Below are 15,248 nucleotides of genomic sequence, written 5' to 3' on the forward strand. Positions count from 1 at the left end.
AGGTTGCGGGTTCGATCCTTGGCCTCGCTCAGTGGGTTAAGGATCCAGTGTTGCCGTGAGCTGTGGTGTAGGTTGCAGACGCGGCTCGGATCCCGAGTTGCTGTGGCTCTGGCGTAGGCCAGTGGCTGCAGCTCCGATTTGACCCCTAGCCTGGGAACCTCCATATGCCGTGGGAGCGGCCCAAAGAAATAGCAAAAAGACAAAAAAAAAAAAAAAAAAAAGAATACTATGCTTAGTGAAATATGTCAGAGAAAGACAAGTACTGTATATCATTTACAGGTAGAACCTAAAAAATAATACACATGAATGTATATGCAAAACAGAAACAGACTCAAAAGATAGAGAAAACAAAGTTGTGGTTAACACAGGGGAAAGGAGACAGGGAAGGGACAAATTAGGGGCATGGGATTAACGGATGCAAACTGCTATGTATAAAACAGATAAGCAACAAGGATGCATTGTACAGTACAGGGAATTAGTCAATATTTTGTAATAATTTATAATGGAATATAATCTGCAAAAATACTCAATCACCTTGCTGCACCCTGAGACAAATATAATATTGTACAGCAAATATACTTCAATTACAAAAGTAGTGGTAACACTGAATCTGGCAAGGATGCAGAGAAAATTGTGCACTCATACACTACTGTTGGAAATATAAAATTGCACAGCCACTCAAAAATAGTTGGGGGGTTTCTTTAAAGACTAAACATGAGATGACTGTATGACCTTGGAATTTCACTCCTGGACATTTACCCTAGAGAACTGAAAACTGTATTAACACACAAATCTGTACATAAATGTCCATAATAACTCTATTCATTAGTAGCTGAAAACTAGAAACGACCCACATGTCCTTTAGTAGGTGAAAGATTCAACAAACTTGAGTACATCCACACTACAGAATACCTCTTAGCAGTTAAAATGAATGAATTGCTGATACACGCAAGAGCGCCAATGGAACTCAAGGGAATCATGCTGAGTGAACGAAGCCACACACTGTGTGATTCTATTTATGCAACATTCTTGAAATGACAGAATTACAGAGCTAGAGAACAGAGAAGTGGTTGCTAAGAGAGGCTGGACAAGGGCAAAGGGTGTGGCAATAAAGAGGCAGCATGAGAGAATCTTGCAGTGATGGGACAGTTCTCAACATTAACTGTAGTGGTGGTTACACAGACCCACATGTGTGGTAAAACTGCACAGAACTACACACATACACACACATGTAAATGTGGTGAAATGTGAATAAGCCCCAATGTCACTTGCCTGGGTGTTTTTTTTGTGTTTTTTTTTGTGGGGTTTTTTGTTTGTTTGTTTTTTGGGGTTTTTTTTGGTTTTTTGCTTTTTAGGGCCGCACCAGCAGCATATGGAAGTTCCCAGGCTAAGGGTTGAATAGGAACTACAGCTGCTGGCCTACGCCACAGCCACAGGGACACCAGATCCAAGCCACTTCTGTGACCTACATCAAAGCTCATAGCAACGCCAGATCTTTAAACCACTTATCGAGGCCAGGGAACAAAACCGCAACCTCATGGATCCTAGTCGGGTTCATTAACCACAGAGCCACAAAGAGAACTCCTCAATTGCCTGGTTTTGATACTGTACTACACAAGATTTTAGGGGAAACTGGGTGAAGAGTATGTGGGACTTCTATGCATTTTTTTTTTTTTTTTGCAAATTCCCACGAATTTATAAACATTTCAAAATAAGGGTTTAAAAACAAATGCCGGAGAGAATGTGGAGAAAAGGTAACCCTCCTACACTGCTGGTATAGGTGGGAAAGTAAGTTGGTACAGCCACTATGGAAAATATTATAGAGGTTCCTCAGAAAACTAAGGATAGAGTTACATACATATGATCCAGCAGTTCCACTCCTGGGCATATATACAAACAAAACTATAATTCAAAAAAATACATGCATCGCTATGTTCATAGCAGCACTATTTATTATAGCCAAGAAATGGAAACAACTTTTATGTCCACTGACAGGTGAATGGATAAAGATGTACTACATATATACAATGGAATACTACTCAGCTATAAAAAAGAACAAAATAATGTCATTTGCAGCAATATGGATCCAACTAGAGATCATACTATGAAGTCAGAAAGAAAAAGACAAATAGCATATGCTATCACTTTTATGTGGAATCTAAAATATGAAACAAATGAACCTATCTACAAAACAGAAACAGACTCAAGGACAAGAATAGACTTGTGGTTGCTGAGGGGGTTGGGGGAGGGATGGAGTGGGAGGTTGGGGTTAGCAACTGTAAGCTATTATACACAGAGGGAATAAACAACAAGGGCCTCCTATATAGCAAAGAGAACTATATTTAATGTCCTATGATAAACCATAATGCAATATATATATATATATATATATTTTTTTTTTTTTTTTGGCCACCCTGTGTGGCATACGGAGTTCCTGGGCCAGGGATCAGATCTGAGCTGCAGTTGCAACCTAAGCTGCAGCTGCAGCTGCAGCAACACTGGATTGTGAACCCCCAACTGTGCCAGGCCAGGATCTGAACTTGTGTCGCGGCGCTTCCAAGACTCTGCCGATCCCATTGCGCCACAGCAGAAGCTCTGAAAGAGAGTATTTTTCAAAGAGTATGTATATATGTACAACTAAAACACTACTGTGCAGCAGAAATTATAACACAACGTTGTAAATCAGCTATGTGTCAATTAAAAAATGTTTTTAAATGTTGGAGACAGTGACAAAACTAAGATCTGATCAGGACAATAAAAGGCTAATTGTGACAGAAGGAGATGACAAAATTCCCAAGTGACCACAGGCAAATTTCTGTGACTCCCTGAGGCCGTTTCCACCCACCCTGCACAATAGCGTGAAATCAGCTGGAAAGTAAGCATACCAGGCCCCAAGGGTGTGCTGGGGACACGGCGGGCACTGCAGTCAGGGTCCACTCAGCATGTGTCAGCCTTCCCAGTTGTTTCCTTCCTCCCCAAATTCTTTTAAGTAAAAAAAATTTTTTTTTGTGGATTCCCATCTTCGCTCAGCAGTAATTAACCCAGCTAGAATCCATGAGGATGCAAGGGTTTGATTCCTGGCCACGCTCAGTGGGTTAAAGGATCCAGTGTTGCCATGAGCTGTGGCGTAGATTGCAGATAGGGCTTGGATGGATCCAGCATTGCTGTGGTTGCAGCATAGGCCACGAGGAAAAAAAAAAATTTGTTTGCTTCATTCAGACTTACAGGATAACACCCTGTCAAGAAGACATTCATTTACTTTTGTTGAGAATTCTTTTTTGCCTGCTTTCACACTGGCCTCCTCAGTATACAAGATATTTTAATTTTTTTTTGGCCAAGGTTGAGGCATGCCAAAGTTCCCAGGCCAGGGATCAAACCTACACCACAGCAGTAACCCGAACCACAGCAGAAACAACAGATCCTTAACTGTGAGGCCACCAGGGAACTCCAAGAGACTTTAATTCAACGAACTTATTTAACTCCTGCAATGTTTCAGGCACCCCCCCCCCCCCGCAGGTGTCAGAGATTAGAGATAAATAAGGACTCAGGGAAGATACGACATGCAAACAACTGAACTACAGTGTGATAAATGCAACTGCAGAAATATGTACATGGCCTCACAGAGAAGGTGTCTGGAGGGAATGAAAGTGTGGTTTATGCCCTCTGGGCAGGGCTCTGAAAGCTGAATAGAATGTACCTAAGGGTGAGGCACATTTTAGCCAAAGGCAGCACAGGCTAAGGTGTACGACTTGTGTCAAAAGAGCAGCAACATCACATTTCCGAGAAGTGTGTCTGGCTGGAGCTTAATGTGGGTGGGAGATGGATGGGTAGCAGACAAAGACAAATTAAAAAGCAGGCTAGGACCTGCATTATGAGACCCTCAGATGCTACTATGTACTATTTTTTTTCCTTTCATTGTAAAGCAAAGAGAAACAATTTTCCTTAAGGATGTTACACCAAGATCTGTGCACCTTTTCTCAGAAGACAGACTATATCAAGAAGAAATGCACTAACTGCACACTCTGGCCCAAAGCCTCTTTGCAGTTGGAGCTGGCCTGCTATCACATTTCTATTAGAAAAGATAAACACGCCCTCAGATGAGAAGAATTATGAATGGGCCCCTGCAGGCCCAAAGCCTGCCCCAAGGAAGGTAATCGAAGGGGTGGGGAAACTCATCTGTCATCTGGCCACACATACAGAAATAGACATCAACAGAGCCACAACCTTTCACTGTCCACCCCGCCACCAGGGCAGCCACACCACCCCTTGGCACCAAAATGCTGCACTGATTTGAACAAACCTCTCCTCTAGCCTAGAGGAGTGGGACTTGTTAATGGCACTTAGCACTATCATGAAGGAGAATCAAGGGGCAGTAAAAACTGTCCCCTGGAATTCCGAAAATTTGTTCCACTACAATTTCAGTAATCAAAGGATGGCCCAGCTCAGAGAAAGAAATTACTTTAAAATCTGGCAGATATTAAAGCAGTTAGATTATGAAGTCACGCTCTATCAAGAGGCTAGATTTCTTGGAGTTGGGCTGCTTGTAGATCCAATAAAACAACAAGTGAATCATTTAAACAAAAATTCACTAAAGTATATTACTTCTTTAGAGAAAAATTTACACATTAAAAGTACATATTTAATAGAGTTGCCATATGATCCTGCAATCCCACTCCTGTGCATGTATCAGGACAAAACTATAATTTTAAAAGATACATGCACCCCTTATGTTCACTGCAGCACTATTTACAATAACCAAGCTATGGAAGCAACCTACATGTCCAATGACAGATGAATGGATTAAAATGATGTGGTACACATACACAATGGAATACTGCTCAGCCATAAAAAAAGATCAAAGTAATGCCATTTGCATCAACATGGATGGACCTGAACATTGTCATGCTAAGTGAGTCAGAAAGAGTTCGAGTAGTGGCTCAGAGGAAACGAATCTGACTAGCATCTAGGAGGACGCAGGTTCAATTCCTGGCCTCGCTCAGTGGGTTAAGGATCTAGTGTTGCCGTGAGTTGTGGTGTAGGTGGAAGACACGGCTCAGATCCCTAGTTGCTGGAGCAGTTGTTGCTGTAGACCAGTGGCTACAGTTCTAATTGGACCCCTAGCCTGGGAACCTCCATATGCTGTGGGTGCGGCCCTAAAAGAAAAAAAAAAAAAAAAGAGAGAGAGAGAGAGAAACGAATATCATGATATGACTTATTTGTGGAATCTAAAATGACACAAATGAACTTATCAAGGAGCAGAACCACTCACAGATCTGTAGTTGCCAAGGGGGAAGGATGAATTGGGAGTTTGAGACTAGCAGATGCCAACTATTATACAGAGAACAGATAAACAACCAGGTCCGTCAACTACATTCAATATCACGTGATTAACCATAATGGAAAAGAATATGAAAAAGAATGTGTAGGAGTTCCCATCATGGCTCAGTGGTTAAGGAACCCGACTAAGATCCATGAGGACACGGGTTCCATCCCTGGCCTCACTCACTGGGTTAAGGATCTGGCATTGCCGTGAGCTGTGGTGTAGGTCCAAGACTCGGCTGGGATCTGGTGCTGCTGTAAGGCTGGCAGCTGTAGCTCCAATTAGACCCCTAGCCTGGGAACCTCCTTATGCTTTTAGTGTGGCCCTAAAAAGACAAAAGACAAAAAAAGAAAAAGAAAAGGAATGTGTATATATGTACAAATGAATCACTTTGCTGTGCAGTAGAAATTTTTTTTTTAGGGCTGCATTCATGGCACATGGAGGTTCCCAGGCTAGGGGTTGAATCAGAGTTGTAGTCTCGGCCTACACCACAGCTTTTTTTTTTTTTGTCTTTTTGCCTTTTCTAGGGCCACTCCCACAGCATGTGGAGGTTCCCAGGCTAGGGGTCAAATCGGAGCTGTAGCCGCCGGCCTACACCAGAGCCACAGCAACGTGGGATCCAAGCTGCATCTGCAACCTACACCACAGCTCATGGCAACGCCGGAACCTTAACCCATTAAGCAAGGCCAGCGATCAATCCTGCAACCTCATGGTTCCTAGTCAGATTCATTAACCACTGTGCCACGATGGGAACTCCAAAAAACACATTTTAAAAAGGTACTTTTTTTCAGGAGAAAAATTAAGTTGTTAATCAACTGAATACACATACATCCTCTCCTCTAGGCTTGCTGCCCTAGCCTAGGTCCTCTTCATCTCCCGCTTGACTACTTACTACCAGTCCCTTTTTACTAGTCACCTCAACTCTGGTCACACACTCCATCCCATCCCCACCAACCTATAGATCATTTTAAAAATACACACACACACACACACACACACACACACACAAAAGGAGTTCCGTCGTGGCGCAGTGGTTAACGAATCCGACTAGGAACCATGAGGTTGCAGGTTCGGTCCCTGCCCTTGCTCAGTGGGTTAACGATCCGGCGTTGCCGTGAGCTGTGATGTAGGTTGCAGACGCGGCTCGGATCCTGCGTTGCTGTGGCTCTGGCGTAGGCCGGTGGCTACAGCTCCGATTAGACCCCTAGCCTGGGAACCTCCATATGCCGCGGGAGCGGCCCAAAGAAATAGCAAAAAGACAAAAAAGAATAAAAAATAAAAAAATAAAAATACACAAAAAGAACATACTACTAAGTCAAAAAGCAAGGTGTACAACAATGACCTAAATCTGTCAACAATAACAGCAGATACCCCAGTGTTTTGATGGTTATGTAGTGTTCTATTAAATGAACGTAGTATATGTAATTCATTCTATCTCCTACTTATGGTTGCTATTTTTGGTTTGTTTTGTTTTTCCTTTTTTGCTTTTACACAATGCTGCAATGGGAAAGAAACTGTACTTATATGTGGTGAACTCTCTAACAAGTTTATCTGCAGAGTAAATCTTTAGAATGGGCTGCTGGCACAAACAGTAATACATTTTAATTTGACAGCTAGTCCAAATTGCACCCAGAAAACTTATTATGATTTACATTTCCATTAAGTATATGCCAGCACTTATTTCCCTACCATTTCTAGCAGCAAGTATTAAATAGTAATTTCTGCCAATCTGATAGGTGAAAAAAATCTTGTTTTGTCATTTACATTTTTTGAATAAAATTCATTTTTCATTTTTATTAACAATTTGAATTTTCAAAAAAACCTTATTGGGAGTTCCCGTCGTGGTGCAGTGGTTAATGAATCCAACTAGAAACCATGAGGTTGCGGGTTTGATCCGTGGCCTCGCTCAGTGGGTTAAGGATCCGGCGTTGCTGTGAGCTGTTGTGTAGGTTGCAGACGCGGCTCGGATCCCACGTTGCTGTGGCTCTGGCGTAGGCCGGTGGCTATGGTTCCAATTAGACTCCTAGCTTGAGAATCTCCATATGCCTTGGGAGTGGCCCTTTCTAGGGCAAAAAGACAAAAAAACAAACAAACAAAAAAAAAAACATATTGGAGTATAGTTGATTTACGTTGTCTCAGCGTCAGGTGTACAGCAAAGTGAATCAGCCATTATCTATATCATATATCTCCACTCTTTTTCAGATTATTTTTTCATCTAGGTGATTATAGAATATTGACCAGTTGAATTTCTTTTACTATAAATTTTTACATTATCCATTTTTTTTGTTTTGTCTTTTGTCTTTTTTAGGACTGCACCCACGGTGTATAGAGGTTCCCAGGCTAGGGGTCCAATCGGAGCTATTGCTGCTGGCTTACACCAGCCACAGCAACGCAGGATATGAGCTGCGTCTGCAACCTACACCACAGCTCACAGCAACGCCGGATCCTTAACTCATTGAGCGAGGCCAGGGATCGAACCTACAACCTCACGGTTCCTAGTCGGATTCGTTTCCGCTGCGCCACAAAGGGAACTCCATTATCTATTTTTTATAGGCACTTTATTCTTGTTGATTTGTAAAATTTCTTTGTATATGAAGAAAATCAATCCTAGTTATATTAACCAAGATGTAGTAAGTACTTTTCTCACTTCACATTTTTGTGATACTGCAATTCCTAATATGCATATTAAATCAACTAATCTTGGATTCTAGGTTTTGTGCCTTCTGTAAAAGGTCTTCATCACTCTAAAATTATTAACAAGTAATCCATGCTTCCTTCTACAACTTCTATGGTTTCACTTACCATCTGTATTTCAGTTTCTCTGGAACTTCACTGTTGGAAGGAAGCAAAGATGAGACTGCCTAAAACCTGACTGATGAGCTCTCCTTTCCTCACTGGTTGGCGTAACCTAAATACTCACAGGCATTTGCATTTACTTCTGCACTCCACTCTGTTCCACAACTGCCTAGTACGTTTTCTCTAGTACCAATCCATTTTTTTTCTTTTTACAGCCACACCCACAGCAGGTTGGGGTTGAATCAGTGCTACAGCTACAAGCCTACGCCACAGCCACAGCAACGCCAGGTCCGAGCTGCATCTGTGACCTACGTCAAAGCTCACAGCAACGCCAGATCCTTAGCCTAGGCCAGGGACCAAACCTGCATCCTCATGAATACTAGTCAGATTTGTTACCACTGGGCCACAATGGGAATTTCCTAGTACCAACCTGTTTTAACCTGTAGCATCAGAATAGAAAAAGAGAAAAAAAAAAAGTACAGTCACTTTTTCAAAATTGAACCTTACTTTACAAGCATGTGGTATTTTCCTACTTGTTTCTTTTTACAAAGCTCAGTAATATTAAAAAAATTTTTAGACATGGAGTTCCCATTGTGGCTCAGTGGTTAACTAATCCAACTAGTATCCATGAGGATATGGGATTGACTCCTGGCCTCGCTCAGTGGGTTAAGGATCCAGTGTTGCCGTGAGCTGTGGTGTAGGTCACAGACACGGCTCGGATCTGGCTGCATTGCTGTGGCTGTGGCATAGGCTGACGGCTACAGCTCCAATTAGACCCCTAGCTTGGGAACCTCCATATGCCAAGGGAGCAGCCCTAGAAAAGGCAAAAAGCCAAAAAAAAAAAAAAAAAAAAAAAATTTCTACAGACTTCGAATGTTTCTTATGTCTAGGTATTTTACTTTTTCAGTCCCTATTATGAATGGGTTGTTCTCTTCCAATTAATTTTCTAAATATCACAGAAATATCAAATAATTTTGTGTTCTCCTTTATAGTATATATCTTTCTTCTATCTTACTGAATTGGCATATGCTTCCGGAACAAAATTCAGTTATGGTACTAGTAAACATCCTTCTGTTTTTCTCGACATTTGTGGAACACTGCTAGGGGTTAAGTGTGAAGCATGACATTGGCTTTTGATTTGAGGAACAGGAAGTTCTTGTCATCTGAGCGTTCATAATCCAAGTCCTAGCGGTTTTAAGTTTACACAGGGAAACAAGTCATCATGACACAAAAATATTTACCGATTGGCCCACATAAAATTTGTTTCCACTTAAGTAACCTTCCCTGTTTACCAGGTGGCCCGCCCATCTTTAGGATTGTGCTACAAACATGCAGTCAAGCATGCTTCCCAGTGCTGCCATATAACTTCATCTGACAAATTACACCATAATCCCCCAAAACTCCATGCTGCATTCATTCAAAGAATTAGCACACCTGCAGGTATAATTTGAAACCCTGCCCCCTGCTATTTACTAGGAAACTGGGTTTCCCATTAAAAACGGCTTCCAGTTTCTAGTCCTAGTGATCAACTGATAGTAAGGGCCTCTTTGAGTTTTCAAACATGGCAAAGGAATACTCCTTTATTCCTGTTTTACTACCACCTCCATCCCTTCCCACTACCACTACATCAGGAATTTATCTTGAATCTTGGTCAGATGCTTTTAGGAAGCTACTCAGAAGATCATACAGACACTGGACACAGAGACAGTGTAAACTTGACAGAGCTAAATGCCAGGGTTCAAATCCTGGCTCCATCACACTGTGTGACCTCCAGCAAGTTACTAGAGGTTTCCATGGCTTAGTTTCCTCATTTATAAATTAAGGATATTATCTACCCCAGAGGCCAGCCAATTAATTAATACAGGTAAAGCACCCAGGAAAGCAGTCTACAGCATAGTAGGTGGTTCAACAAAGATGAACTATTATTACCGTGCATTTTTTGATGTATTTATTTGGTGTGTACATAAGCATATTTCTTGGTAATTACTCACCCTTGCAACAGAGGGATGAATCCTACTTGGCCAGAGAGAAATATTCCTTTAATGTACCATTAAAAGAAATTTGCTAATAGCTTATTTTAAAATTTCACACCACTTTTCATAACATACCAAGCTTCCAATTTCGGTACTATCTTCACATCAAGTTCAGGTGTCAATGTTCCATTGGCTTTGTAAAAGAAATCTGTCATTTTTTCGTTCTTTATGCTGATGAACAATTTAAATCTTAACATAATTATCTTTTTCTTGAAAGTTAAAAGAATTCACCTGAAACGCCATCTGGACCTGGTGTTTTGGGGGATGGTGGCATTTTGATAACTTTCTCAATTTCTTCCATTGTTAATGGTCTGTTAGGTTCTCTCTTCAGGAGTCAACTTTGATAACTGTATTTCCTTTAAAAAAAAAAAAAAGTCTGGTTAATACAAATATCGTCTTATAATGCACTTGCTGTTTAAAAAAAAAACTTCTAATCTTATGTGTTATGTTCACTTTTTTCTTGAGCAGCATAGCAGGTTTACCTAAATTACTTTCCTCTCATCCCAGCCAAGACTCAGCTCTTGAATTTACCAATTTTACCACTTTTCGGTTTTTAAATTTTTCCTCTTTATCATCTCATTTCTCCTTTGAGTTTATACTAATCTCTTAAAAAGGAAATATGTTATTTTCATTTATTGTTTCATGATGAGATTTTAAGGCTATGTATTCTCTTTTAAGCAAAACCTTTATTATTACTTTTTAAGACATTCTATGGAGAATTTGGGTCTTAGTGGCAGCCACTTTACCATCTGTACCACCTCCTACTTCTTTACCACTGTGGCTTTGATTTGGCATGACACGCACCCATTCCAGAGTCCTAGCCAGTTCAGGCTTGTGCATCAGAGCATAACCTTAATTTACACTCAGGAGAAGAGCATCTTTCTCGCAGCCACAGGAAAGATGCTATAGGAATGGATCCTGACTACCCTCCAGTCTATAAAGGTTCAATGACAAATAACCCTGAAGCTGACCTTCATCACTGAAGGGACAAAGCAGCAGCAGACAGCTAAGCTATTGCTAAGTTTTTAACCACAGCAAGACACTGGTCACAGATGCATATGAGCCTGAAGCATCCAGGCTCTGTAACAGTCTTACCACAGAAAGAAAAAACAGCCACTTCTAAAAGAACCCATCTTTCTGCTGTATCATGATGAAATACATGGTGACAGGAAAAGAAACTGAGACTTTGAAAAAAGAAGTAAACATGTAAAGTGTTTCTGTTTTGGAGTCTCCTAGTGGCTCAGCGAGTTTAGGATCCAGGTTTGTCCCTGCTGTGGTGTGGGTTCAATCCCTGGCCCAGGAAATTCCACATGCTGTGGGTGTGGCAAAAAAAAAAAAAAAATTCTGTTTTGTTTTGAACTTTTAGTCCATCCAGGATAAAGAGGATTTTCTAGCACCAATATGAGAAGTTGTAGCTCTGATATCTAGTTGTGGCCTGACTTGCCAATCATGTTATTTTGACTTGCTTTTCTAGAAAAGCCTTTTTGCTAAAATCTGTACAGACTTTCCTCTTCATATCTGAAGTATTTTATGTAGTATTAGCATTGTGCCATGGAGCATTTTAGAAGACTCAATTTTTAAACCTGATTACCTATTACTGACTAATTGTGCTAACTCCTGCTTCAGCAGCTGTTTCCCTTAATTCAGGACACAACTCTTTTTTTTCTTTCCTTAGGACACAACTCCTTTTGATGGCTGTCCTTCACACACAATTTTTGTGGGTGTGCATAAATCTGACTTAAGGAGAATTTAAAAAAAGAAAGAAAGAAACCCATAGCTTTTAAATTTGTTTAAAACAGACCCGTTACATTTTGTGCTCTTAAGCAATTAAAGGAGCCAATGGCATTTTCAGTCAAAGAAAAATTGTCCTGGAGTTCCCCTTGTGGCACAGCAGAAACAAATCTAACTAGGAACCATGAGGATGTGGGTTAGATCCCTGGCCGCGCTTAGTGGGTTAAGGATCTGGCGTTGCTGTGCACTGTGGGTGTAGTTCGCAGATGTGGCTCGCTTGCTTCCTGCATTGCTGTGGCTGTGGTGTAGGCCGGCAGCTATAGCTCTGATTTGACCCCTAGCGTGGGAACCTCCATATGCCTCAGGTGTGGCCCTAAAAATAAAAAATAAAAAAAAAAGCAGTTTAATGGATTTCTTGCTGTAGTGCAGCAGGTTAAGGGTCTGGCATCACCACAGCTGTGGTGTAGGTTGCAGCTGCAGCTTGGACTAGATCCTTCGTCCAGGAACTTCCATATGCCAAGGGTGTGGCCAAAAATAAAAATTTACAAAACAACAGCACAGAAATACTTTGTATCTACATAATGTTTTGCTCTTCTTCAGAGTTTCAGGACTAAACCATGTTAAAATCAACAAAAATATTCAGATCTATGTGACTATTCCTAACTCACTGAGACATTTACAAACATAAAAAAATTTCATTTTTACACACCAAACACATAACATTTAAAAGCTGCTTAACAATATGTTCCTTGTTAACACAAACCAAGTTATTTGCACACTTGAACAATAAAATTTTGTCCATGTTCACTTTTAATTTTTATTGGAATGGTACCTGCATTACTTTCCAAAATTTTGCAAATTAAAGTGACTTCTACTAGTTTTGTCATGATCCTTTGTGATAATGGGGACTGTTACTCAACAAATAGAAAGTTGTGACTAACAGAAGTTAGCAAATTTTTTTTTTTTTTTTTTTTTTTTTGGCCATACCTGCAGCATATGGAAGTTCCGGGACCAGGGACTGAACCTTCGCCACGGCAGCAACCCAACTGTCTGTGGGGACAATGCCAGGTCCTTAACCCACTGCACCACAGAGGAACTCCCAGCCAGTCATTTACTGACCACTGCAATTAACTACTTTAAGGAATTTAAAGAACATTATTGTACATTTAGGGTCTCAGATTTTTAAAACTAGGCCTTGACATAGGGAAAAGGAATGCAATGAAACCCTTCTGGACTTTACAGATTTAAAGCTTTCCCTCTCATTTCTTCCTAGATAAGGAGATAGTGTAAACAGGTTCTTAATTTAGCCAGGAGAAGGAAGGATAGTGTACAGAGTATTCTGTAGCGATGAAATTAAAAATTTTGTATATTTATACTTGAACATGACTAAATTTCTTTGCTAAACTGATCTACATATTTAAATTCTTTAACATGGATAATTCACTCCAATTTATTGCAACATATATATACCATAATTTTACATTGCCTGCTACCTAAAACACTCGACCTATGTCAGCATAAGGAGGCAAAGTTAATCAAGATGACTTTCAAGCAACTCCAAGTGTCAAACTTTTATGGTAAAAGAAAACAGTGTAATCTAAATGCTCACCATAATTTATAGCCCACATGGATAAGACACAGTTGTGAACCCAGCACAAAGGTCTTTGTACAAAAACTACGGAGAAGGCAACTGTAATTCTCCAAGGATGTTAACTCCTACAAGTCAGCAGGTCTGAGTCAGCATTCACATAAGATAAACCTGGGATCCAGTGGTCACTATCTTGCCACTATAAATTTAAAGCAATGTCTATGATTTAAAAATCCACTTCTCTGGGCTTAATCTACCAAAGGAAAGACCAGGTAAGTCCACTGCTTTTTAAAGAGACTGCTTGTGATCTTTGCCTGAGATGCACTCAAGGTGACTCCAGATCCAAAACGCCTAACCTGTGCTCTGAAATCACCCGCGGACCTAACCAGTCCTAGAACCTTTTGCTTTCACGGAACCCTTTCAAAAACAAGTACAGAGGAAGCTCAGATTGGCAAGGTCACTACCGTTACTCTAAGGGCTTCTGTTTCACAGCTTGCACGTAGTGAAACAGAAGGTGGGGATTAAGACCAGCTGTATACAGTTATAGGGCCAAAAAAAGGGTAAATATAGCCTTTAAGACGCCCCACTTAGATAAGCTTAATACCCAATAATTGGTACAAATTTACAATTAACAACATAATCCCATCACCACCACCAGACCAAAAAAAAAGCCTCGTACTACAAGTTTCCTACAACGCGAAGCAACATGGTGTCGCAGAATAAGCATTGTCTGGTTGTGCGGCTGAACTTACCATTCTCCAGGCGTCCATTTCCCCAGTGTGTGATAAGAGGGAGGGGAGGGTGGTGGGTTCGCCAAAGCCCCTTCCGTCTCTGACACCGGACAGAATAAGGGGTCCGGGGCCCATTCGCAGTGCCGGCGCCGCTCCCCTCCCGCGCAGGCAAAGCAAGAACCCTTCCCGCCCCGCTCTAGGTGCGCGGCAGAAGGCACCTCCCCGCCCCAGGCGCGCCCAAAAGAGCGCGCTGCCTCCTCCACCGGAAAAGCTCTTTCCGGCAGCCGGACAGCGCCCCTGGCTCAGCGAAACCCGGCGGCCGCCGGCCCCTGCGGCTGCAGGCCCCACCCGGGAGGGCACGAGCGGCAGTGGCGGGGCGCGCCGTGGGGCGGAGGGGACGCAGTGCGCGCGCGCGCGCTGAGGGGTAGGTGGGCCAGAGGACGCGGCAGACGGCCTCCTCGGACCCTCCTTCGTGCTTCCAGGCACTCCTTGCTGAGGCCGGGGGAGCCCCGCGTTTCCCTCTCACCCGCCTCCCACACTCACCCATCGCCGCGGGCCCGGCTCCGCGCCCGGTAGCCGCCCGCCCGCAGGTAGGCCAGCCCGCGAGCCCAGCCGGCGCCGGCGCAGGCGCAGACATTGACCGACCCCAGAGCTCGGGGCGGGGCGTGACGCGCTGGACGCTGCCGAGCCCGGTCACGTGAGGGAGACTACGCCGCGCTGCCTCCCTCTAAACCTGCGGAGGGTGAGGGGACGCCTGCCCACCCCTGGCAGCTGTGCGGCGAGCGAAGGCACTTGGGGGGTCACCCATCACATCTGTCGTAGGGCTTTGAGATTCCGCTGGATGGAATGCCATACCGTGGGTGCCCTACGGTGGCCTTGCCGTACCAGAAACAGCCAACGCGTTCTCTAGTGCTTGGTAGCCGGGAGGACCCCTGGGTACTGACAGTTGTGGGTTGCAAGCGCGCCTTTGCTGAGGCCTTGAAAGTCTCCGCCTCCCTCCCCTTGTAGCCTTGGTTAGCTTTCATTGAACCCTCGGAGTGGCATATTGT

General features: G+C 42.6%; 1 protein-coding gene across 6 annotated transcripts in view; it reads right to left on the reverse strand.

Annotated features, from left to right (window-relative positions):
• The window catches only part of SLC25A51 (solute carrier family 25 member 51), a 29,331-nt gene extending 14,312 nt beyond the window's left edge, over window positions 1-15,019 (reverse strand). The window contains exons 1-3 of one of the 6 annotated variants that reach the window (XM_021100847.1): window positions 14,743-15,019; window positions 10,381-10,505; window positions 10,225-10,282 (exon numbers count right to left, since the gene is read on the reverse strand). The gene's annotated coding sequence lies outside the window, so the exon portion shown is untranslated. 6 annotated transcript variants of the gene reach the window in all.

Source organism: Sus scrofa, chromosome 1 (genome assembly GCF_000003025.6).
Source record: "Sus scrofa isolate TJ Tabasco breed Duroc chromosome 1, Sscrofa11.1, whole genome shotgun sequence".
Taxonomy (NCBI): domain Eukaryota; kingdom Metazoa; phylum Chordata; class Mammalia; order Artiodactyla; family Suidae; genus Sus; species Sus scrofa.